This window comes from Loxodonta africana, chromosome 12, assembly GCF_030014295.1.
Source record: "Loxodonta africana isolate mLoxAfr1 chromosome 12, mLoxAfr1.hap2, whole genome shotgun sequence".
NCBI lineage: Eukaryota > Metazoa > Chordata > Mammalia > Proboscidea > Elephantidae > Loxodonta > Loxodonta africana.
In genome coordinates this window covers 47,589,345-47,613,632 of record NC_087353.1, presented here as the reverse complement: position 1 = coordinate 47,613,632, position 24,288 = coordinate 47,589,345, and the positions used below count along the sequence as shown (strand labels likewise).

At 38.9% G+C, this 24,288-nt stretch overlaps 1 protein-coding gene across 7 annotated transcripts in view; it reads left to right on the top strand.

Annotated features, from left to right (window-relative positions):
• The window catches only part of TRPM7 (transient receptor potential cation channel subfamily M member 7), a 162,677-nt gene that overhangs the window by 18,466 nt on the left and 119,923 nt on the right, over positions 1-24,288 (top strand). The window lies entirely within an intron of this gene.

Sequence of the window (24,288 nt, the reverse complement as noted above, 5' to 3'; positions counted from 1 at the left end):
TATTTTGGCTCTCGTGGTCTTGTTTTAATTTTCTTCGGCTTCAACTTGAGTTTGCATGTGAGCAATTGCTGGTGTCTTTCAGAGCTGGTGCCTGGCCTTGTTCTGACTGATGATATTGAGCTTTTAAACCATCTGTTTCCACAGATGTAGTCAATTTGATTTCCTGTGTATTCCATCTGGTGAGGCCCACGTGTACAGTCGCCATTTATGTTGTTGTAAAAACATATTTGCAATGAAGAAGTCGTTGGTGTTACAAAATTCTGTTATGTGATCTCTGGTGTCATTTCTGTCATCAAGGCCATATTTTCGAACTACCAATCCTCCCTCATTTCTAACTTTTGCATTCCAGTCACCAGTAATTATCAATGCATCTTGATTGCATATTTAATCAATTTCAGACTGGTGAAGCTGGCAAAAATCCTCAGTTTCCTCATCTTTAGCATTAGTGGTTGGTGAGTAAATTTAAGTGATAGTTGTATTACGTTGTCTTCCTTCTAGGCATATGAATGTTATCCTGTCCCTGACAGCGTTGTACTTCAGGGTAGATGTTGAAATGTTCTTTTTGAGGAAAAATGTAATGCCATTCATCTTCAATTTGTCATTCCCAGCACAGTAGACCGTATGATTGTCTGATTCAGAATGGGCAATACCAGTCCATTTCAGCTCACTAATGCCTAGGATATTAATCTGTATGCATTCTATTTTTTTTTTATGATCCCCAATTTTCCTAGATTAATACTTCATACATTCCACTTTCTGATTATTAGTGGATGTTTGCAGCTGTTTCTTCTCATTTTGAGTCATGCCACAACAACAAATGAAGGTCCTGGAAGCTTGACCCCATCCACATCATTAAGGTCTCTGCCACTTTGAGGAGCAGCTGTTCCCCAGTCATATTCTGAGTACTTTCCAACCGGCGGGACTCATCTTCTGGCCCTATATCAGACAGTATTGTCCTGCTATTCGTAAGGTTTTCACTGGCCAGTTTTTTTCAGAAGTAGACTGCCAGGTCCTTCTTCCTAGTCTGTCTTAGTCTGGAAGCTTCACTGAAACCTGTCCACCAAGGGTAACCCTGCTGCATTTGAAATACTGGTGGCAAAGCTTCCAGTGTCATAGCTACATGCACCACAATATGACAAACTGACAGATGTGTGGTGGCTTTACATATTATTCACTCATTATCCCTCAAGAAAACCTTACAAAGTAGGCACTGTTTCTATCTTCATTACTTACGTATAAGGAGCAGAGAATCAAAATAACTCTCATAAGGTCACTAAGCTAGTAAGTAGTAGAGTAGGTGTTTACCTGCAAACTGGAAATTTAGAGAAGGATTTTGATATTCAAGGGCGTCTCTGTGAGATCTCACATGACAGGTATTGAGTAAAAAAAAAGTTTTAATGTCATTTTAAAAGATATGTTTTACTTTTTAAAAAAAAAAGTCTTACATCATATTTTCTTCAACTGGTATGAAATGTAATACGATGTAAAAAAAAAAAAAAATCAAACCCATTGCCATTGAGATGATGGGGTAGAACTGCTCCGTAGGGTTTTTTCAAGGCTGTAATCCTTATGGAAGCAGATTGCCACATCTGCCTCCCACAGAGCAGCTGGTGGGTTTGAACCACCAACCTTCAGGTTAGTAGCTAAGCGCTTAACCACGGCACCACTAGGGCTGTGTAACAGAACCTTAGGACAGTAATAACCTTAAGACAATAGATGGTACAAATGGCTAATGCACTTGGCTGCTAGTCTAAAGGTTGGAGGTTTGAGCCGGTGATCTAATTCTGAAAAATCAGCCATTGAAAACCCTATGGAGTCTATGGAGCACAGTTCTACTGTGACAGGCATGGGGTCACTTTGAGTGAGAACTGATTCGATGGCAACTGGTTTAGGACAGGCTATTCTCAACTCAGTTGTTTACATTTTATTTTGACACGTATAGAGACTTAGCAGATTGGAGAAGTTATTAACTAAATTAAATAAATTTCTGTGACAGGTAGAGCTCTTCATTCTGAAATTTAATATGCAGGCATTTATCTCAGTGATCCCCCCTCTCATCCCTTAAATCTCATTTAGTTTGGCCATGGAATACATACTTGGTTTTCTTTTAGTTCATCTAATTAAGAGTGTGGACTTACACTAAAAACTGCAGAAATTTACCATGAATATATCAACAAAGTACAATAATGCTACTTAGCAATAGTGAATAGGTTGACATGGTTTATTCACAACATGAAGGACTGTGTTTTCTAACAGAATATCCTAATATTTTCTTTAAACTTCTCTTTTTCAGGCTAATTTTTGAGGCATCATCTAAAAACAGATCAATTGTCATTGTACTGGATATACTGTATGTGACAAATCCATTGCTTTGGAAATAATTGTGTTTTTTTAGTTAAAAGGGAGCCAAGAATAAAAGAGAAGAATTTAGATTATATTATTTGACTTCAAGCACACAAACCAAAAACAACCCATTGCCCTTGAGTCGATGCCAACTCATAGTAACCCTGTCCAAAAAAAGCCAAACCTGCTGCCATCGAGTTGATTATGACTCATAACGACCCTATAGAACAGAGTGGAACTGCCCCATAGAGTTTCCAAGGAGCGCCTGGCAGATTCATACTGCTGACCTCTTGGTTAGCAGCCATAGCACTTAACCACTATGCCACCAGGGTTTCCAGTAACCATATAGGACAGAGTAAAACCTATAGGATAGAGTAAAACTGCCCCATAGGGTCTCCAAGGAGTGGCTGGTGGATTTGAACTGCCAACCTTTTGGTTAGCAGCCTTAGCTCTTAACCATGGCACCACCAGGGCTCCTAAAGTACACAATATCTTAAATGTATGTGATTTTGAGGTCCTTGGGAATTTTTTTTTAAGTATTTATTTATTGTGCTTCAAGTGAAAGTTTACAAATCAAGTCAGTCTCTCATATGAGAACTTAACAGACCTTGCTGTGTACCTCTAGCTGCACCCCCTTTAAGGTAAGAGCACACTCCTCCCCTCCACCCTGTATTCCCCGTATCCATTCAGCCAGCTCCTGTCCTCCTCTGCCTTCTCCTCTCTCCTCCAGACAGAAGCTGCCCTCATAGTCTCATGTGTCTACTTGAGCTAAGAAGCTCATTCCTCACTAGTATCAGTTTCTGTCTTACTGTCCAATTCAATCCCTGTCTGAAGAGTTGGCTTCGGGAATGGTTCCAGTCTTGGGCTAACACAGGGTCCAGGGGCCATGACCTCTGGGGTCCTTCCAGACTCAGACCATTAAGTCTGGTCTTTGTCACCGTTTTTTGATAGGTATGTCCTGGTTTTAATTTGCACTTCCCTGATGGTGAGTGATGTTGAACACCTATTCATGTGCTTATTTGCCATCAGTATCCTCTTCGGTGAAATGTCCGTTCATGTCTTTTGTCCTTTTTTTATTTTATTTTCTTATTTTTTTAAATTTTTATTGTGCTTTGAGTGAAAGTTTACCAATCAAGTCAGTCTTATACAAAAATTTATATACAGCTTGCTGTATTCTCCTAGTTGCTCCCCCACAATGAGACAACACACTCCTTTTCTCCACCCTGTATTTCTGTGTCCATTCAGCCAGCTTCTATCCCCCTCTGCCTTCTCCTTGCCCCTCCAAACAGGAGCTGCCCACATAGTCTCATGTGTCTTCTTGATCCAAGAAACTCACCCCTCACCAGTATCATTTTCTATCTTACAGTCCAGTCCTAATTTTTTATTATGGTATTCAGATGTATAAAACAGTATATAGAGCATAATGTAACCAACATGCACTTACCACTTGGGTTAAGAAACAAAATATTACAGATAAAATTGAATCAGTTCGTGAACCGAATCAAAATCTCATTCCTCTTTCTACTTCCATGGACAACTGTCAGGTTGTCCTTTTGCATTTTTTTTTTTTAATGGCACAAATTATCTTTATTGGTTGCAATGGAAGTGAAAGAGAGGAGGGAATACTACAGCTCTCGCTCCTGAGGCAGCAGCCAGAGACTCAGTTGCGGCCCTTCCAAAAAAAAAAATTTATATGCTTTTGTAGTGTCCTATATAATATATGTAATGCTTTGTGTGTATTCCTAAATTGTATATATTTGGAATTATGTACATCTCTTTATGAGATTTCCATGAAGTTGGAATCCACTCGATGGCAACGGGTACTGGTGGTATTTTATGGACATTGGTTTGTTTTTTTCCCTCCCAATCAAAATTGGGTTTGGGGATTTATCCATGTTCATACCTGTAGGTCGAACACATGTCTTTTAACTGCTGTGTATTCTATGAAAATGCTACATTCTTTCTATTTTTCTGTTATTGGGTGTTTATGTTGTTTCTATTTTTTTTTTTTTTTACAAATAATACAACATTCTTGTATATATTATCTTATGTTCAAGTGTGAGAATTTTTCTAGGATGCATATCTACAAGTAGATTCGCTGGATCATAGGGTGGGTATGTTTTCAACTATATGGAAATTGCCAATGTGTTAACCACAGTAATTGTGCAGTTTATACTCCCAGTGAGAGTTCCTATTTTTTCCTACATCTTTGCCAACACTTAGCCAGTTTCTTTTATTTTTCTCCTGACTGTGAAATGGTATCTCATTTTTTTTATTTGCTTTTCCTTGGCCACTAAGAAGGTTGAATATTATTTCAGGTTACAGGTTTTTGACACAGTTACCTTCTTTCTCTGGTGAATTGCTTATTCATATTCTTTGTTGAGTTTTCTGTTGGATTATCTTTTTCTTATTTGTTTGTAGTAGTTCTTCTGGATACTGATTTTTTATTGGTTTTATGTGCTGCAAATATCTTCTCTAACTTGTAGCTTTTTCTTTTCTTTTTTTTACTTCGTTAATGGTAAGGTATGTCTTTCTTCCCTTCCCTTCCCTCCTGTTGTTGTACACTAGCTTTTAATTTTATGGTGGGTAGTTATTTATCAGTATTTTCTTTATGATTTTTTTCTATATTCTCTAAAAAATAAATTCTTTCCTATCCTGAGTTCATAAAGTTACTCTGTATTTTTTTGTAGAAGTTTTAGGTTTTACTGTTCACATTTTGACTTTAATTCATCTAATATTCATTTTGGATAAAGGGTGAGGTATGGATAACCAGCTGTACCACCACTATTTATTTAAATAGTTCACATTTTCTCCTGATTTGTATCGTTGTTATCATCATATACCATTTCCTTAAATTTAAGTTTCTGTTTCTAAGCTATTTATTCTGTTGTTCTATTTTCTGTGCCAATGTATTTACTTTGACATTTTAACAAGCTTAGATGTTTAGGTAAAATTTATTGATTTAGTATGAGAAATTTAAAATGTTTGATTTTTTTTTTTAATCAGCATTATCATTTATCATCCTAGAAAGATGAATTTTGACACCTTTTCATTTTCCTAATAATTTTTCATGTTAAAATGAATTATTGTAGTTAAGACTTTCTGTAAAACACCTGAGGAAAAATTAGTACTCTTTGGGTGAAATTGAGGTTGGCTACTTTGAGACTCAGTGTGCCTAGTCTTCAAGTATTTAAACTCTTAAACCCCAGGTATGGCATGATAGCAACTGCTCACAGACCTCTGTATCAGACATCTGCTTCCCCAGAAATCTAGGGCAGTATTGGGCTGTTAAGCAATTAGGATAGCATTCTCCTTGACCTAGGCAGGAAAGCAAAATAGGCAGAAAAAAGGGTTGGATGTGGTAGGACTCTCTTTACAAACATGGTCATGATTTGAATTTGATTCAAGTTAATTTTTTAATCTATAAAACTCTTTTTACCAAAGTTTACATCACTGCTGATCCACACAGGCTTTTCAACATTGTCTTTTAAAAAATACATTTGCTGCTTAGTGGGTTCACATTTGAATTACAGTAGAATTGTAATTATTGGTTGATTAGTTGTTAGCTGTCAATTAAGACCATGAGTGAAACTCTGGAGTAGAGCCTGGAAGAGTACCAGAAGGTCAAATGAATTGGACTCTGATAGGAGAAGTCAGAGAGTACCAGAGACAAAGAATCTTATTTCAATATTTTGTTTTGCGCTAACCTTAATTTTGTCTTTGTCATTGTCTGTCAAACTCTGTTTCCCCTGCAGCAGCCAGCGGAAATCTCTATATTCAGTTCTTTGTTCTTTAGGTGAGTTGCTTAGAGTTCGTCCCATCTATGCACAGTTCATGGGTCAGCTAGACACTTGAACAGAGTTAAGCGTGCAGAATTCAGCGTTCCTTTTCTGGGAATTTGCCTCTCACTTTCCAAATGATGTGGGTTACCTTGGACCTAGTATTTTGGTATTTCAAGCCAGTAAGACTATGGGGTTTCTATTGGAGTTTTAGCTGCTCACTTATGGAGTATGGGGCCTATCTTCAGGTAAAGAACTCTAAAAAACAGAAATTCACCCTTAATTGTTCCTTTATGCCAAATATAGACTCCTTCCAATTTCTGGTTGCTCTTCAGTGCCTTTAGGTAGTTGTTATATTTTGTCCAGAATTTATATTGTTATTCTGTATGTCTGATAGGAGCTATTCCTTCAAAAGAGCTATTCCTTTCTCATTTTAAATCCAAGTTTTTTTTTTAAATGTAATTCTTTAATATCATCAAATTCTCAATCTGAATTCAAATTTCCAGCTGTACAAGTCATTGCCCATTTATTTTCAGTTTTTGTGGGGTAAATTCTTAAATGTAGAATGACTGGGTAATATGGTAGGCTTCTGTTTAACTTTTTAATAAACTGTTCTAACAGATTGTATTATTTTTATTCCCACCAGCAATAGATAAGAATTCCCATTCTTCCACATCCTCACTAACACTTGTTATTGGTTATTGGTTGGTCTTTTTTAATTTTAGCCATTCTAATATGTGTGTAGTGGAAGCTTGTTGTGATTTTAATTTGCATTTTTATGATCACTGAGCATCTTTTCATGTGCATATTGCTGATTTATATATATTTGTGAAGTGTTTGTTCAGATCATCTTTGTCCATTTCTTAATTTATTTGTGTCTTATAGTTCTAAGAGTTCTTTATCAATTCTGAATGCAAGTCCTTTGTCTGATACATGTGTTGTGTAAATCCAAGATTTTTAGATGAATGAGTTGGGGAAGGGGGTTTTGTTAACATTTGATGTACAGTTAGATTCATTAGTTTCAGAGTTACGTGCTCCCATGGTACCTGCTGCTTCTGTTTTACCATCTTTCTCTTATATTACACTTACAGCCTCATAAGGAGTTCTCTGTAACTAGTCAGTGGAGCAGAAAAATGTATGGGCCTGGGTTATGGATAGATCTGCATACTAGTATTAGTTAGAAGTGGATGGCTGCTACACTAGAGTTCCAAGGTAGTCTTAACAAACAGCAGTGAATAGACCCTCACCCAACACAGGCAGAACTTTGGCTGGAAACTGGTTCTTCATTCTGTGTGCAAGGAGAGATGGGCTGAGATGAGATAGCAATTCCATGCTGACTGAGGGATTTAGAAATAACAAAACTGGAAAACTAATGATAAGGAGCTGTGGGAGAGAAGTAAATGCATGAACCTTTTGAAATGAGTGCTGTATTTGTGTCCTAGCGCTGCCATAATAAATTACCACAAACGGGGGGGTGGGGGGGGGCTTAAAACAGTAGAAACTTGTTCCCTCACAGTTCTGGAGGCCAGAAGTCTGAACTCAGGGTGTCGGCAGGGTGGTTCCTTTTGGAAGCTCTGAGGAAGACTCTATTGCATGCCTCTCTCCTAGCTTCTGGCAGCTGCCAGCAATTCATATTCTTGGCTTATAGACACATCACTCCAGTCTCTGCCTCTGTCTTCATATGGCTTTCCTCTGTGTGTGTGTTAAATTTCCCTCTACGTTCACTTACATACCAAAACCAAACCTGCTGCTGCCAAGTTGGAATTCTCTTATAAGGACACCTAAATCCAGGACGATCTTATCTTGATGTCCTTAACTTAATGACATCGGCAAAGACTATTTCCAAATAAGGTCACATTTATTTACCGGCATATGGAACTTGGACATATCTTTTGGGGAGGCACACACTTCAACCCACTACAGACACAGAGTTTGAAGCTAATGGTATCCTATGTAATGTACAACAGAGGAGGCTGTCAGCTGTCAGATGAACATCAATAAGATGACCTGTTTTGTGGGTGTCAGTTAGCCTCTTTCCCCAGCCATCCTGGTGCTTGGTCAGTGAGCCCATGTACAAAGTGACCATCAGTGTAGGAATGGAGATGATGCACGGACTCAGTAATGTGGTTTTCTCCTCACCGAGACTCATCTGGATGCTGCCACAACTGAGTGTGCAGCCTGCCAACAGTGGAGATTAAAGCTGAGCCTCTGATATGTAAGTGTTCCTTGTGGGGATTAGTTGGCTCTCTGGTGGTAGGTTGATTACATTGGGTCCCCTCTTATGAGGGCAGCACTTTGTCTTCAGAGAGCCAGGGACACACATTTTGGGTGTGGATTTGCCTTCCCTGCTGCCAGACTCCTAGAACCCTTTTTCATGGCCATAATTTCCCAAATAACATCTTCTGGCTAGGAGGCACATTTTATGGTAGAAGAAGTGTTTCTTATAACAAGCTGTTAAATGTAGCAGTGTGGGAGACAGTATCTAGTAAGGTTGAGATCTTTTCCTGTAGGATGTGGTGTAAATGCCTTAAATTAGTGACCAATATATGGTGCCATCTGCTTCATAGCTGGAATTCATAGATCTAGGAACCAAAGAAATGGCTTCTTTTTTACTATTAGACTTGAAGAGTTTTTGCTTCCTCTCTGTGATGGTTAAGGTTGTGTGTCAACTTGACTGGGCAGTGATTCTCAGTGGTTTGGCAGTTTTGATGTAGTTTGGCAGTGATGTAATGATGTAGTCACCTGTACAATGAGATCTGATATAATGTAATATCCTCCATGATGAGATCTGTTATGAGCAGCCAATGAGTTTGAAAGGGAGTTTCCTTGTGGGTATTGACTGCATCCAGTATATATGGCCTTTCTGGCAAAGCTTGCAGGCTTTTGCTCTGCTCTGGATCCTGCATTTTGCTCGTCATTACCTGAACGCCGATTCTTGGGACTTGAGCCAGTAGCCTGCCATCTTATGTGCTGATCTTGGATTTGTCAGCCTCCGCAGCCTGTGAGGCAGCAGTGTGACACCTGACCCATGGACTTGGGACTTTACAGCCTGTACAACCGTGTGAGCCATTTCCTTCATATAAATCTCTCTGTCTCTGTCTCTCTGAATATACACACACACGCATGCACGTGCACTTCAATGGTTTTGTTTCTCTAGAGAACCCAGCCTAAGACACTTTCCATGGGACCTTGGGCTTGGTAGATTTGCAATTTGTAATGCCCAAGAGAGGAGTGCTTTCAGCAGAAACTCAGTTACGGTTTTGATTAACTGAAAGCTCTGAGACTATTTGCTGGCTGTTTTGAGCTCTTCATGCTGTTGTACCAATAGGCACAAAATTGAGTCACTGTATAGCCCAAGGTGATTGACCCCTGTTACCAAGGGGAGTTTGGGCTGCCGCCACATAATGGGAGCAAGGAGGTATTTGAAACCCAGGGGTTGCTCTGCTCTGGACTGCCTCACTGTACGGAAACCCTTCTCATCCCTCCTGGACTCTCATGTGCTAGGCTCTCTTCTACCTCGTGCTGGGCCACCATCTCTCACAGACTTCCCCTCTACCTCTCCTGGGCTTGAGCTGTGTAAAATTCACTAATGCCACTCTGCGGGAATGCTTTTTTTTACCCTCCTTGAGCTCTGGCTCTGTGCCAGCCAGACTGTACCTTTGCAAGGACACCCTCCTCAATCCATTTGGGTCCTGATATCCTGTTCCAGGCCAATGCCACACTCTTCATTTCCTCAGATACCTACCTTGCTTGGCCCCAAATAATGGCATTCAGACTGAATTCTTCAGGACAGGATGAAGAAGAGCTTGTGTTCTTAATTATGTAACCATACTAATTAGTGATTTTTTTTCCTAATGTAGAAGAAGTGTGGTTTTAAAGTGCCAACATATTTTTCCAAGTAGAAAGAACTATTAAATGACTTTTTATGCGGGGTAACATATAACCACAATTTTTATATTAAGTTGTAAATTTCATTGATATTCTTGAAACTTGATAAATGGATTGTATAGGCTGGGAGGAACTTGCCTTCTCATCTACACCATGACTTGTTTACAGTGAGATGAGGTGCCTACAGAACCACTGGAGAATTAGCCCTTTCTACTTGGAGAAGAGTCGAACATTCCTCTCTTGGTGGCAATTTAATATGTAGAATCCAAACCCAGTGCCAGCGAGTCGATTCCGACTCATAGCGACCCTATAGGACAGAGTAGAGCTGCTCCGTAGAGTTTTCGAGGAACGCCTGGCAGATTTGAACTGCTGACCCTTTGGTTAGCAGCTGTAGCACTTAACAACTACGCCACTAGGGTTTCCATGTAGAATGATAAGAGTATATTTAAGAGGTAAATAGATTTGATTTCTACATTCCTTTTTAGGAGTCTTTAATTTTTTCCCCCCCAGTTTTCACCAGTGACACCTAGGCAGGAGGGATGCTTTGCTACTGGTTTGTTTGGAAAGAGGAATATAGTTAAAAGGTTTGTTTATAATGTGTGTGCCCTTTATTGCAGGTAGGCTGATAGGAAAAATTTGTATTTATGGACTTGAAAAAAAAAGTGATAGATAATAACTAATATTATTGAGATTTGACTATATGCTGACACGGTGTGAAAGCACATTGCACGGTTCATTTTGTTTCCTCTTCAGGGTGCATACTTAGTATCCTATTTTACAGGTAAGCAAACAGAAAGAAGGCGAGAAACATGTTCACGGTTCCATAGCTACTAAACAACAGAGCTGGATCCCAGTTCAGGTTAAAATGACTCCAGATTCTGTGCACTGTAACCACTGAAGATCACTAAGTGAGCTTTAAGGTCCATTCCTGTGCCAACATTTTGTGATTATACTCAGTTTTTTTGTGACCTGTAATGTTTGTTTAGGAATTTTCAGATTTGTGTTTGCAATTTGTAACTTCTTGGTAAATTCAATAATGTAGCACTAAACGTATAGTACATCCGGCCCTCTATATCCATGAGTTCTGCAGCCATGCATTGAGCCAGCCACAGACTGAAAATATTTGGGGGGGGCGGGGGAGGGGAGGCGGAACCTAGATGGCGGAATAGACGCTTCTGGCGAACTCTCTTACAACAAAGACCTGAAAAAACAAGTGAAACGAGTGTATTTATAACAAGCTAGGAGACCTGAACATCAAAGGCAAGCTTAGAAAATGAACACAGGGGCAGGGGGAGGAAGAGACAGTTCAGAAGTGGAGAGGAGTTACTGGACCTGAATGGCGGGGAGCCCTCAGGCACCATTCCCGGAATGGCGGCAGCAGGCTGATACTAGCGTTTGGCCGAAGTTCCTCAGGGAAAAGCAGCCAGCCACACAGCCTGCTAACACCTCTGGAACCAGAGAATAACGGTGCTCTCGGCAAAAGCTAAGTACTTGCATATATTTTAACGCTCGCCCCCCGCCCCAAACCAGATTCAGTGGCTGAATTCCCTGGGCCTAAGACAGGTCCTGTTCAGCACCTAGAGCCATCCTCCCGGCCTTGGAGAAGGAAAAAAGTTGCAATTGGGGGAAAACAATTTTCCATTTCCACTAAGCAGGGGAGCTCAAGACAGAAGTGGCTCCTGTCCAGGCATAAATGGTCCGTGGAATTTGAGCACCTTTCCCCTCTGCATGGACCTTTGTGGGCCTATTTCAGGAGAATAGGCTCTTGTTGGCAGACTCCAACAGTTTCAGCTGTGAGGTGGAGAGGTGGGTGTTTGATGTTTGACATTGCTTTGCCTATTAAACAGGGTCCTCACCCAGATCAGGGGCCTAAGGACTGGTAGCTGCACTCAGGTTACCCAGCCACCTGTGACGGGTCCAAGGATAACTAGCACCTCCCAGTCCTTACAACCAAAAACATTGGGTGTCCATGGCCCATCTGCAGAACCCACCCACCTGCACACTATAGGGAACAGGGACGTGCTTTACTCAGAGACACTCAGGGATTGGTTTTCAGCCCTCTGTGTTGTTCAGAGTATGACCCCCTGCTGCAATCAGATACCAGTACATACACGAATCATCCCTGCCTCTCTAAGATTGTAGGACAGAGCCTGTACCACACACGTGATGATCAGCTACCTGGACGGCTGAGCTGAATTCATACAAGAAAACTGAATGGACTCCTAGACTGATATACCTGATAACAGCTCTAGCCATCTGGGAGCAGGACGTCAGAGCTCCAAAGGTGAAAATAAGCTAGCTCACTGAAGCAACCCATTTGGGCATATCAAAACAAAACAAAGCAAAAAGCTATGACACAGTAAGCAAGGATGAACTAATACAATAACTTATAGAAGGCTCAGAGACAACAGTCAATATCAAGTCACATAAAGAAACAGACCACGATCACCTCAACAAACTCTCAAAACAATCCAGGGATGTTCCAGATGAAAGTGCATTCCTGGAATTACCAGAGGCAGAATACAAAAGATTAATATACACAAGCCTTCAAGACATCAGGAAGGAAATGAGGGAATATGCAGAAAAAGCCAGGGAACACAAAGATAAAGCAGTTGAAGAAATTAGAAAGATTATTCAGGAACATGATGAAAATTTAATAAGCTGAAAAAACCCATAGACAGACAGCAATTAGAAATTCGAAAGATTAACAATAAAATTACAGAAGTAGACAACTCAGTAGAAAGTCAGAGGAGAAGAATTGAGCAAGTAGAAGCCAGAATTTCTGCACTTGAAGATAAATCATTTGGCACTAATATATTTGAAGAAAAATCAGATAAAAGAATTAAAAAAAAAAATCTTAAGAATCATGTGGGACTCTATCAAGAGAAGTAACCTACGAGTGATTGGAGTACCAGAACAGGGAGGGATGATAGAAAATACAGAGAGATTTTTAAGAGCAGCTAGGGATGAATGAAAAGTCACTTACAAAGGACAGCCAATAAGAATGAGCTCGGACTACTCGACAGAAACCACGCAGGCAAGAAGGCAATGGGATAACTTATTTAAAAAATTGAAGGAAAAAAATTGCCAGCCAAGAATCATATATCCAGCAAAACTGTCTCTTAAACATGAAGGTGAAATTAGGACATTTCCAGATAAACAGAAGTTTAGGGAATTCGTAAAAACCAATTCAAAACTACAACAAATACTAAAGGGAGTTCTTTGCTTAGAAAATCAATAATATCAGGTATCAACCCAAGACTAGAACACTGGGCAGAGCAATCAGAAGTTAACCCAGACAGGGAAAAAAAAAAAAAAACATTAAAAAAAAAAGTCAAAACGGTAACAGCGATGTTATAAGAGGAGATAACATTAAAACAATAAAGCCAAACTAAGAAATGTAATCATAGATCTTCCATATGGAGAGGAAGATAGGGCAATACAAAGAAATAAAAGATAGGTTCAAATTTAGAAAAATAGGGGTAAATAATAAGGTAACCACAAAGGAGACAAACTATCCTACTTATAAAAATAAAATATGAGGAAAAAAAATAGAGACTCAGGAGAAACAAAATCAACAACAGTGAATATGAGGAAAGGACAATATATAAAGATAACTACTCAGCACGTAAAATTAAGTGCGTAAAGAAAACTCAGCTGCACACAGGAAAGACATCAAAATGATAGCACTAAATTCTTACCTATCCATAATTACGCTGAATATAAATGGACTAAATGCACCAATAGACGGAGAGTGGCAGAATGGTTTAAAAAACATGATATGTCTATATGCTGCCTACCAGAGAGACACCTTAGAGACAGAAAAAACTAAAATTCAAAGGATGGAAAAAAACATATCAAGCAAACAACCAAAAAACAAGCAGGAGTGACAATATTAATTTCTGACAAAATAGACTTTAAAGTTAAATCCATCAGAAAGGATAAGGAAGGACACTATGTAATGATTAAAGGGACAATATACCAAGAAGATATAACCATATTAAATATTTATGCTCCCAATGACAGGACTGCAGGATACATAAACTCAGCACTGCAAAGTGAGACAGACAGGTCCACAATAATAGTAGGAGACTTCAACAACACCACTTTCAGTAAAGGACAGGACATCCAGAAAGAAGCTCAGTAAAGACATGAAAGATCTAAATGCCACAGTCGACCAACTTGACTTCATAGACATATACAGAACACTCCACGCAACAGCAGTGAAGTATAATTTCTTGTCTAGTGCACATGCAACATTCTCTAGAATAGACCTCGTATGAGGTCATAAAGCAAGCCTTAGCAGAATCCACAACATTGAAATATTACAAAGCATCTTGTCTGACCATAAGGCTGTAAAAGTGGAAATCAAAAAACAGAAAAAGCAGTGAAAAGAAATAAAAAACTTGGAAACTGAACAATACCCTGCTCAAAAAAGACTGGATTATAGAAGACATTAAGGAAGGAATAAAGAAATTCGTAGGATCCAATGAGAAAGAAAACAGTTCTTTTCAGAGCCTTTGGGACACAGCAAAAGCGGTGCTCAGAGGTCCATTTATATCAATAAATGCACACATCCAAAAAGAAGAAAGGGCCAAAATCAAAGAATTATCCCTACAGCTTGAACAAATAGAAAAAGAGAAACAAAAGAAATGCTCAGGCACCAGAAGAAAACAAATAATAAAAATTTGAGCAGAAGTATGTGAAATAGAAAACGGAAAAACAGTTGAAAGAATTAACAAGACCAAAAGCTGGTTCTTTGAAAAAATCAACAAAATTGATAAACCGTTGGCCAAAATGACAAAAGAAAAGCAGGAGTACGAAGCAAATAACCCAAATAAGAAATGAGATGGGTGATATACAACAGACCCAGCTGAAATTAAAAGAATCATATCAGATTACTGTGAAAAACTATACTCCAACAAATTTGAAAACGTAGAAGAAATGGATCAGTTCCTAGAAACACACTACCTACCTAAACTAACACAGAGTTAGAACAGCTAAATAGACCCATAACAAAAGGAGAGATTGTAAAGATAATCAAGAAACGCACAGCAAAAAAAAGCCCTGGTCCAGACGGCTTCACTGCAGAGTTCAACCAAACGTTCAGAGAAGAGTTAACACCACTACTACTAAAGGTATTTCAGAGCATAGAAAAGGATGCAATACTACCAAACTCATTCTATGAAGTCACCATTTCCCTGATACCAAAACCAGGTAGAGACACCATAAAAAAAAAAAAAAAAATTACAGCCCTATATCCCTCATGAACTTAGATGCAAAAATCCTAAACAAAATCTAGCCAATAGAACTCAAAAACATCAAAAAAATGATTTGCCACGAAAAGTGGGATTAATACCAGTTATGCAGGGATGGTTCAACATTAGAAAAACAATGTAATCCACCACATAAATAGAACAAAACACAAGAATCACATGATTTTATCAATTCATGCAGAAAAGGCATTTGACAAAGTTCAACACCCATTCATGATAAAAACTCTCAGCATAATAGGAATAGGAGGAAAATTCCTGAACATAATAAAGGTCATTTGTACAAAGCCAACAGCCAACATCATCCTAAATGGAGAGAGCCTGAAAGTATTCCGCTTGAGATTGGGGACCAGAGAAGGATGTCCTTTATCGCCGCTCTTATTCAGTATTGTTCTGGAGGTTCTAGCCAGAGCAATTAGGCTAGATAAAGAAATAAAAGACATCCAGATTGGTAAGGAAGAAGCAAAATTATCTCTCTTTGCAGACGACGTGATGTTATAAACAGAAAATCCTAAGGAATCCTCAAGAAAACTACTGAAACTAATCGATGAGTTCAGCAGAGTATTGGGATACTAGATAAACACACAAAAATCATTTGGATTCCTGTTCAACAAGAAAAAGCACATCAAAGAGGAAATCAACAAATCAATACCATTTACAGTAGGCCCCAAGAAGATAAAATGCTTAGGAATAAATCTTACCAGAGATGTAAAAGACTTATACGAAGAAAACTACAATACACTTCTGCAAGAAACCAAAAGAGACCTACATAAGTGGAAAGACATACCTTGCTCATGGATAGGAAGACTTAACATTATAAAAATGTCCGTTCTCCCAAAAGCGATCTATACATTTAATGCAATTCCGATCGAAATTCCAATGACATTCTTTAATGAGGTGGAGAAACAAATCACCAACTTCGTATGGAAGGGACAGGGGCCCCAGATAAGTAAAGCATTACTGCAAAAGAAGAACAAAGTGGAAGGCCTTACTGTACCTAATTTTAGAACCTGTTATACTGCCGCAGTAGTCAAAACAGCCTGGTACTGGTACAACAACAGATACATAGACCAATGGAACAGAATTGAGAATCCAGATATAAATCCGTCCACATATAAGCAGTTGATATTTGACAAAGACCCCAAAATAGATAAATGGGGAAGAGACAGTCTTTTTAACAAATGGTGCTGGCATAACTGGATATCCATCTGCAAAAAAATGAAACAAGACCCATACCTCCATGTATAAAAAGGAGCTGAAAATGGATCAAAGACCTAACTATAAAATCAAAAACGATAAAGATAATGGAAGAAAAAATAGGGACAACGTTAGTAGCCGTAATACATGGCATAAACAGTATGCAAAACATTTCTAACAATGCAGAAGGGAAACTAGATAACTGGGAGCTCCTACAAATCGAACACCTATGCTCACTCAGAGACTTCACTGAAAGAGTATAAAGATCACCCACAGATGTGGAAAAAGGTTTTAGCAATGACATTTCTGATCAGCACCTGCTGTCACAAATCTACGTGATACTGCAAAAGCTCAAATGCAGAAAGACAAACAACCCAATTTAAAAAAATGGGCAAAAGATATGAAGAAACACTTCACTAAAGAAGACATTCAGGTAGCTCACAGATGCATGAGGAAATGCTCATGATCATTAGCCATTGGAGAATTGCAAATGAAAACTATAATGAGATTTCATCTCACTCCAGGAAGTCTGGCATTAATCCAAAAAGCACAAAACAATAAATGTTGGAGAGGCTCTGGAGAGACTGAAACACTTATACACTGCTGGTGGGAACGTAAAATGGTACAACCATTTTGGAAATCAATTTGGTGCTTCCTTAAATAGCTAGAAATAGAACTAGCATAGGACCCAGTAATCCCACTTCTTGGAATATATCCTAGAGAAATAAGAGCCTTTATGTGAACAGATATATGCATACGCATGTTTACTGCAACACTGTTTACAATAGCAAAAAGATGGAAGCAACCAAGGTGCCCATCAACAGATGAATGCATAAATAAATTATGGTATATTCACATAGTGGAATACTATGCATGGATAAAGAACAGTGATCAATCTGTGAAACATTTCATAACGTGGAGGAATCTGGAAGGCATTATGTTGAGTTAAATTAATTGCAAAAGGACAAGTATTTTATGAGACAGCTGTTATAAGAACTCAAGAAATAGTTTAAACAGGGAAGAAAATACACTGTGATGGTTACAAGAGGGGGGAGGGAGGGAAGGTGAGAGAGGGGTATTCGCTAATTATAGTAGATAAGAACTATTTTAGGTGAAGGGAAAGATAATGGGCAATACAGGTGAGGTCAGGAGAACTGGACTAAGCCAAAATCAAAGAAGTTTTCAGAATAAAGTGAATGCTTCGAAGGCCAGCATAGCAGGGGCAGGGGTCTGGGGACCATGGTTTCAGGGGACATCTAAGCAAGGTGTATATATGTTTTTTTGTGAGAGACTGACCTGATTTGTAAACGTTCACTTAAAGCATAGTAAAAATTAAAAAAAAAAAAAAATTGGGGGGGGGAAAAAGAGACTTTTTTCCCTTGTCATTATTCCCTAAACAATACAACAGGTATTTACATAGCACTAGTGTAAGTATTCTAGAGATGACTTTTAAAGTGTACAGGAAATGTGCATAGCTTATATGCAAGTACTGCACCATTTTATATAAGAGACTTGAGCATCTGCAGATTTTGGTATCTGTGGGCAGTGGGCATGTCCTGGAACCAATCCCCCGCAGCTACTGAGGGACCACTGTGTTTTGAATTAATACCTGTCAAAAGAAGGAAAAAGATTAGAAGGACAGATTCGAACGGGTAACTGCTAGCAGAACAGAGACTCAGAATCTGAAAAGCTGCAAAAAGTTGTTTATCATTGGATGGGTTTCTTATAGCTCTCAGCTGGGGTATGTGAAGTGGGTCCCTAATGTAACAAGTGAAGCCCCTAAACAACACTGTGGGGGAGAATATATTCTCAGTTGGCTGTTACATAAACATGAGAGACAATAAGTTCTTGAAATAAACAGAATTGGTGACATCCAACAGTGCTAGTGGTTGGTGAGGGAAGAGCTATTAATAATTAAGGTAGGGAAAGCTGTAGGACATAGTCTTGAAACATAATAATATCATTCTATGTCCCAATAGGCACAAAACTTATTAAAAATTTTCAAGCGAAGAAGTGACAGCTTGTCGGTCATTGTTTAAAAAATTTTTATTGTACTTTAAGTGGAAATTTAAACATCAAGTCAGCCTCTCATACAAAAATTTATATACATCTTTCTGTATACTCCTAATCGCTCTCACTCTAATGAGACAGCACACTCCTTCCCTCCACTGTCTCTGTTTGTGTCCATTCTGTCAGCTTTTACCCCCTCTACCCTCTCATCTCCCCTCCAGATTGGAGATGCCAACACAGTCTCATGTGTCTACTTGATCAAAGAAGCTCATTCTTCGCCAGCATTATTTTCTATCACTGTCCAGTCCAATCTTTGTCTGAAGAGTTGGATTTGGGAATGGTTCCTGTCTTGGGCTAACAGAATGTCTGGAGTCCATGACCACCGGGGTCCTTCTAGTCTCAGTCAGACCATTAAGTCTGGTCTTTTTACGAGAATTTGGGGCCTGCATCCCACTGCTTTCCTGCTTCCTTAGGGGTTCTCTGTTGTGTTCTCTGTCAGGGTAGTCATGGGTTGTAGCTGCATACCATCGAGTTATTCTGGTCTCAGGCTGATGTAGTCTGTTTTAAGTGGCCCTTTCTGTTTCCCGGGCTCATAATTACCTTGTGTCTTTGGTGTTCTTCATTCTCCTTTGCTCCAGGTGGGTCGAGACCAATTGATGCATCTTAGATGGCTGCTTGTTAGCTGTTATTATTCCAATTGACCTAGATGTCCCCAGAAACCATGGTCCCCAAACCCCCGCCCCTGATAACACTGGACTTTGAAGCATTTAGTTTATTCAGGAAGCTTCTTTGCTTTTGGTTTAGTCCAGTTGTGCTGACCTCGCCTGTATTGTGTGTTGTCTTGCCCTTCACCTAAAGTAGTTTTCATCTACTATGTAAGTAGTGTGTACTCCTTTATCTTCGTGCCTCCCTCCCCACCCCCATAACCATCAGAGAATATATTCTTCTCTGTTCAAACTGTTTCTCAAATTTTTATAATAGTAGTCTTATACAATGCTTGTCCTTTCGCAGCTGACTAATTTAACTTAGCATAATGCTTTCCAGATTCCTCCATATTATGAAATGTTTCAGAGATTCATCATTGTTCTTTATCAGTGCGTAGTATTCCGTTGTGTGAATATACCGTAATTTATTTAGGCATTCATCTGTCGATGGGCGCCTTGGTTGCTTCCATGTTTTTGCTATTGTAAACAGTGCTGCAGTTATCATGGGACTGCATATATCTGTTCGTATAAAAGCTCTTATTTCTCTAGGATATATTCCAAGGAGTCGGACTGCTAGATCATATGGTATTTCTATTTCTAGCCTTTGAAGGAAGCACCAAATGTATTTCCAAAGTGGTGGTACTATTTCACGTTCCCACCAGCAGTGTATGTGTCCAGTCTCTCCATAACCTCTCCCATATTTATTATTTTGTGTTTTTTTGGAGTAACGCCAGTCTTGTTGGAGTGAGGTGGAATCTCATTGTAGTTTTGATTTGCAATTCTCTAATGGCTAATGAGCGTGCGCATTTCCTCAGGTATGTGTTAGCTACCTGAACGTCTTCTTCAGTCAGGTGCCTGTTGATATCTTTTACCCATTTTTGATTGGGTTATTTGCCTTTTTGTAGTTGAGTTTTTGCAGTATCATGTAGATTTTAGAGATCAGGAGCTGATCCGAAATGTCATCGCTAAAAACTTTTTCCACATCTGTACGTGATCTTTTTACTCTTTTGGTGAAGTCTATGGTTGAGCATAGGTGTTTGATTTTTAGGCACTCCCAGTTATCTACTTTCTCTTCTGCACTCTTGGTAATGTTTTGTTAACTGTTCATGGCATGTATTAGGACTCCAAACAAACGTTGTCCCTATTTTTTCTTCCATGATCTTTATCCTTTTTTAAATTTTTTATTTAGGTATTCGATCCATTTTGAGTTAGCTTTTGTGCATGGTGTGAGGTATGGGTCTTGTTTCATTTTTTTGCAGATGGATATCCAGTTATGCCACCACCATTTGTTAAAAAAAAAAAAAACTGTCTTTTCCCCCATTTAACTGATTTGGGGCCTTTGTCAAATATCAACTGCTCATATGTGGATGGATTTATGTCCGGATTCTCAATTCTGTTCCATTGGTCTATGTATCTGTTGTTGTACCAGTACCAGGCTGTTTTGGGTACTGTGGGAGTATAACAGGTTCTCAAATCAGATAGAGTGAGGCCTTCTACGTTATTCTTTTTCAGTAATGCTTTACTGATCTAGCGTCTCTTTCCCTTCCATATGAAGTTGGTGATTTGTTTCTCCATCTCATTAAAAAATGTCGTTGGCAACTCATCAGACATAGAAGGGACGGGACAGTAGGTTGGAGAGAGATGCTGATGAGGAGTGAGCTACTTGTATCAGGTGGACACTTGAGACTGTGTTGGCATCTCCTGTTTAGGGGGGAGATGGGAGGGTAGGGGGGTTAGATACTGGCAAAACGGTCACGAAAGGAGAGACTGGAAGGAGGGAGAGGGCTGACTCATTAGGAGGAGAGTAAATGGGAGTATGTAGTAAGGTGTATATAAGCTTACATGTGACAAACTGACTTGATTTGTAAACTTTCACTTAAAGCACAATAAAAATTATTTTAAAAAAAAGTCGTTGGAATTTAGATCGGAATTGCATTGTATCTCTACATTGCTTTTGGTAGAATAGACATTTTTATGATGTTGTCTTCCTGTGTATGAGCAAGGCGTTTTTTTCCACTCATGTAGGTCTCTCTTGGTTTCTTGCAGAAGTGTTTTGTAGTTTTCTTTTATAAGTTATTTACATCTCGGATAAGACTTATTCCTAAGTATTTTATCTTCTCGGGGGCTACTATAAATGGTATTGATTTGGTGATTTCCTTCTTCAATGTTCTTTTTGTTGGTGTAGAAGAATTCAACTGATTTTTGTGTTTATCTCATATCCTGATGCTCTGCTGAACTCTTCTATTAGTTTCAATAGTTTCTTGAGGCTTCCTCGGGGTTTTCTGTATATAAGATCATGTCATCTTCAAGTAGAGATACTTTTACTTCTTCCTTACCGATCTGTATGCCCTTTATTTCATTATCTAGCCTAATTGCTCTGGCTAGGACCGTCAGCACAATGTTGAGTAAGAGTGGTGATAAAGGGCATCCTTGTCTGATTCCCGATCTCAAGAGGAATTCTTTCAGACTCTCTCCATTTAGGATGATCTTGGCTGTTGTCTTTGTATAAATGCCTTTTATTATGTTGAGAAATTTTCCTTCTATTCCTATTTTGCTGAGAGTTTTTATCATGAATGGGTATTGAACTTTGTCAAATGCCTTTTCTGCATGAATTGATAAAATCGTGATTCTTGTGTTTTATTTATGTGATGGATTACATTGTTTTTCTAATGTTGAACCATCCATTCATAACTGGTATGAATCCCACTTGGTCATGGTGAATTATTTTTTTGATATGGTGTTGAATTCTATTGGCTAGATTTTGTTTAGGATTTTTGCATCTAAGTTCATGAGGGATATAGGTCTGTAATTTTCTTTTTTTGTGGTGTCTTTATCTGCATTTGGTTTCAGGGATATGCTGGCTTGATAGAATGAGTTTGGGAGTATTTCATCCTTTTCTATGCTCTGAAATACCTTTAGTAGTAGAAGTGTTAACTCTTCTCTGAAAGTTTGGTAGAACTCTTGCAGTGAAGCTGTCCAGGACAGGGCTTTTCTTTGGTGGGAGCTTTTTAATTACCTTTCCAATCTCTTCTTTTGTTATGGGTCTACTTAGTTGTTCTACCTCTGTGTTAGTTTAGGTAGGTAGTGTGTTTCTAGGAATTCACCCATTACTTCTAAGTACTCAAATTTGTTAGAGTACAATTTTTCATAGTAATCTGATATGATTCTTTGAATTTCAGTTGGGTCTGTTGTAATATCACCCATCTCATCTTTTATTTGGGTTATTTTCTTCCTCTCCTGTTTTTCTTTTGTCAGTTTGGCCAATGGTTTATCAATTTTGTTGATTTTGTCTAAGAACCAGCTTTTGGTCTTGTTCTTTCCACTGTTTTTCTGTTTTCTATTTCATTTCATCCTGCTCTAACTTTTATTATGTGCTTTCTCCTGGTGACTGAGGATTTCTTCTGTTGCTCTCTTTCTGTTTGTTCAAGTTGTAGGGATAAAAGAACTGAACAGAAGATTTCAAATAATGTCTCAAGAAGACAACACAAAGTATTATAATAATATGTGCAAAGAGGTGGACATGGAGATGGAAAACCAAAAGAGAAGTACACACTCGGCTTTCGTCAAGCTGAAAGAACTGAAGAAAAAAGTCAAGCCTCAAGTTACAATAGTGAAGGACTCTATGGTGAAAATATTAAACAATGCAAGAAGCATTAAAAGAAGATGGAAAGAATACACAGAGTCATTATACCAAAAAGAATTAGTTGATGTTCAACTAGTACAAGAGGTGGCATATGATCAGCAACCGATGGTACTGAAGGAAGAAGTCCAAGCTACTCCAAAGGCATTGGCAAAAAACAAGGCTCCAGGAATTGATGGAATATGGAGATGTTTCAACAAACAGATGCAGCACTGGAGGTGCTCACTCATCTATGTCAAGAAATATGGAAGACAGCTTCCTGGCCAACTGACTGGAAGAGATCCATATTTATGCCTATTCCCAAGAAAGGTGATCCAACCGAATGTGGAAGTTATAGAACAATATCATTAGTATCACTCGCAAGCAAAAGGAAGCAAAATTTTGCTGAAGATCATTCAAAACTGGCTGCAATAGTATATTGACAGGGAACTGCCAGAAATTCAGGCCAATTTCAGAAGAGGACATGGAACCAGGTTTATCATTGCTGATGTCAGATTGATTTTGTCCGAGAGGAGAGAATACCAGAAGGTTGTTTACCTGTGTTTTATTGACTATGCAAAGGCATTCAGCTCTGTGGATCATAACAAATTACGGATAACATTGCGAAGAATGGGAATTCCAGAACAGTTAATTGTGCTCATGAGGAACCTTTACATAGATCAAGAGGCAGTTGTTTGGACTGAACAAGGGGATACTGATTGGTTTAAAGTCAGGAAAGATGTGTGTCAGAGTTGTATTCTTTTACCATACCAATTCAGTCTGTATGCTGAGCAAATAATCCAAGAAGCTGGACTATATGAAGAAGAACGAGGCATCAGGATTGGAGGAAGACTCATTAACAGCCTGTGTTATGCAGATGACACAGTCTTGCTTGCTGAAAGTGAAGAGGACTTGTACTTACTAATGAAGATCAAAGACCACAGACTTCAGTACAGATTGCACCTCAACATAAAGAAAAAAAAGCCCTCACGACTGGACCAATGAGCAACATCACAATAAACAGAGAAAAAATTGAAGTTGTCAAAGATTTTATTTTACCTGGATCCACAATCAACAGCCATGGAAGCAGCAGTCAAGAAATCAAAAGACACATTGCATTGGGTAAATCTGCTGCAAAGGATCTCTTTAAAGTGTTGAAGGGCAAAGATGTCACCTTGAAATCTAAGGTGCACCTGACCCAGGCGGTGGTATTTTCAATCACATCATATGCATATGAAAGCCAGATAATGAATAAGGAAGACTGAAGAAGAATTGATGCATTTGAATTGTGGTGCTGGGGAAGATTATTGAACATATGATGGAGTGCCAAAAGAGGGAACAAATCTGTCTTAGAAGAGGTACAAACAGAACACTCCTTAGAGGCAAGGATGGCAAGACTGCGTCTTACATGCTTTGGACATGTTGTCAGGAGGATCAGTCCCTGGAGAAGGACATCATGCTTGGCAGAGTACAGG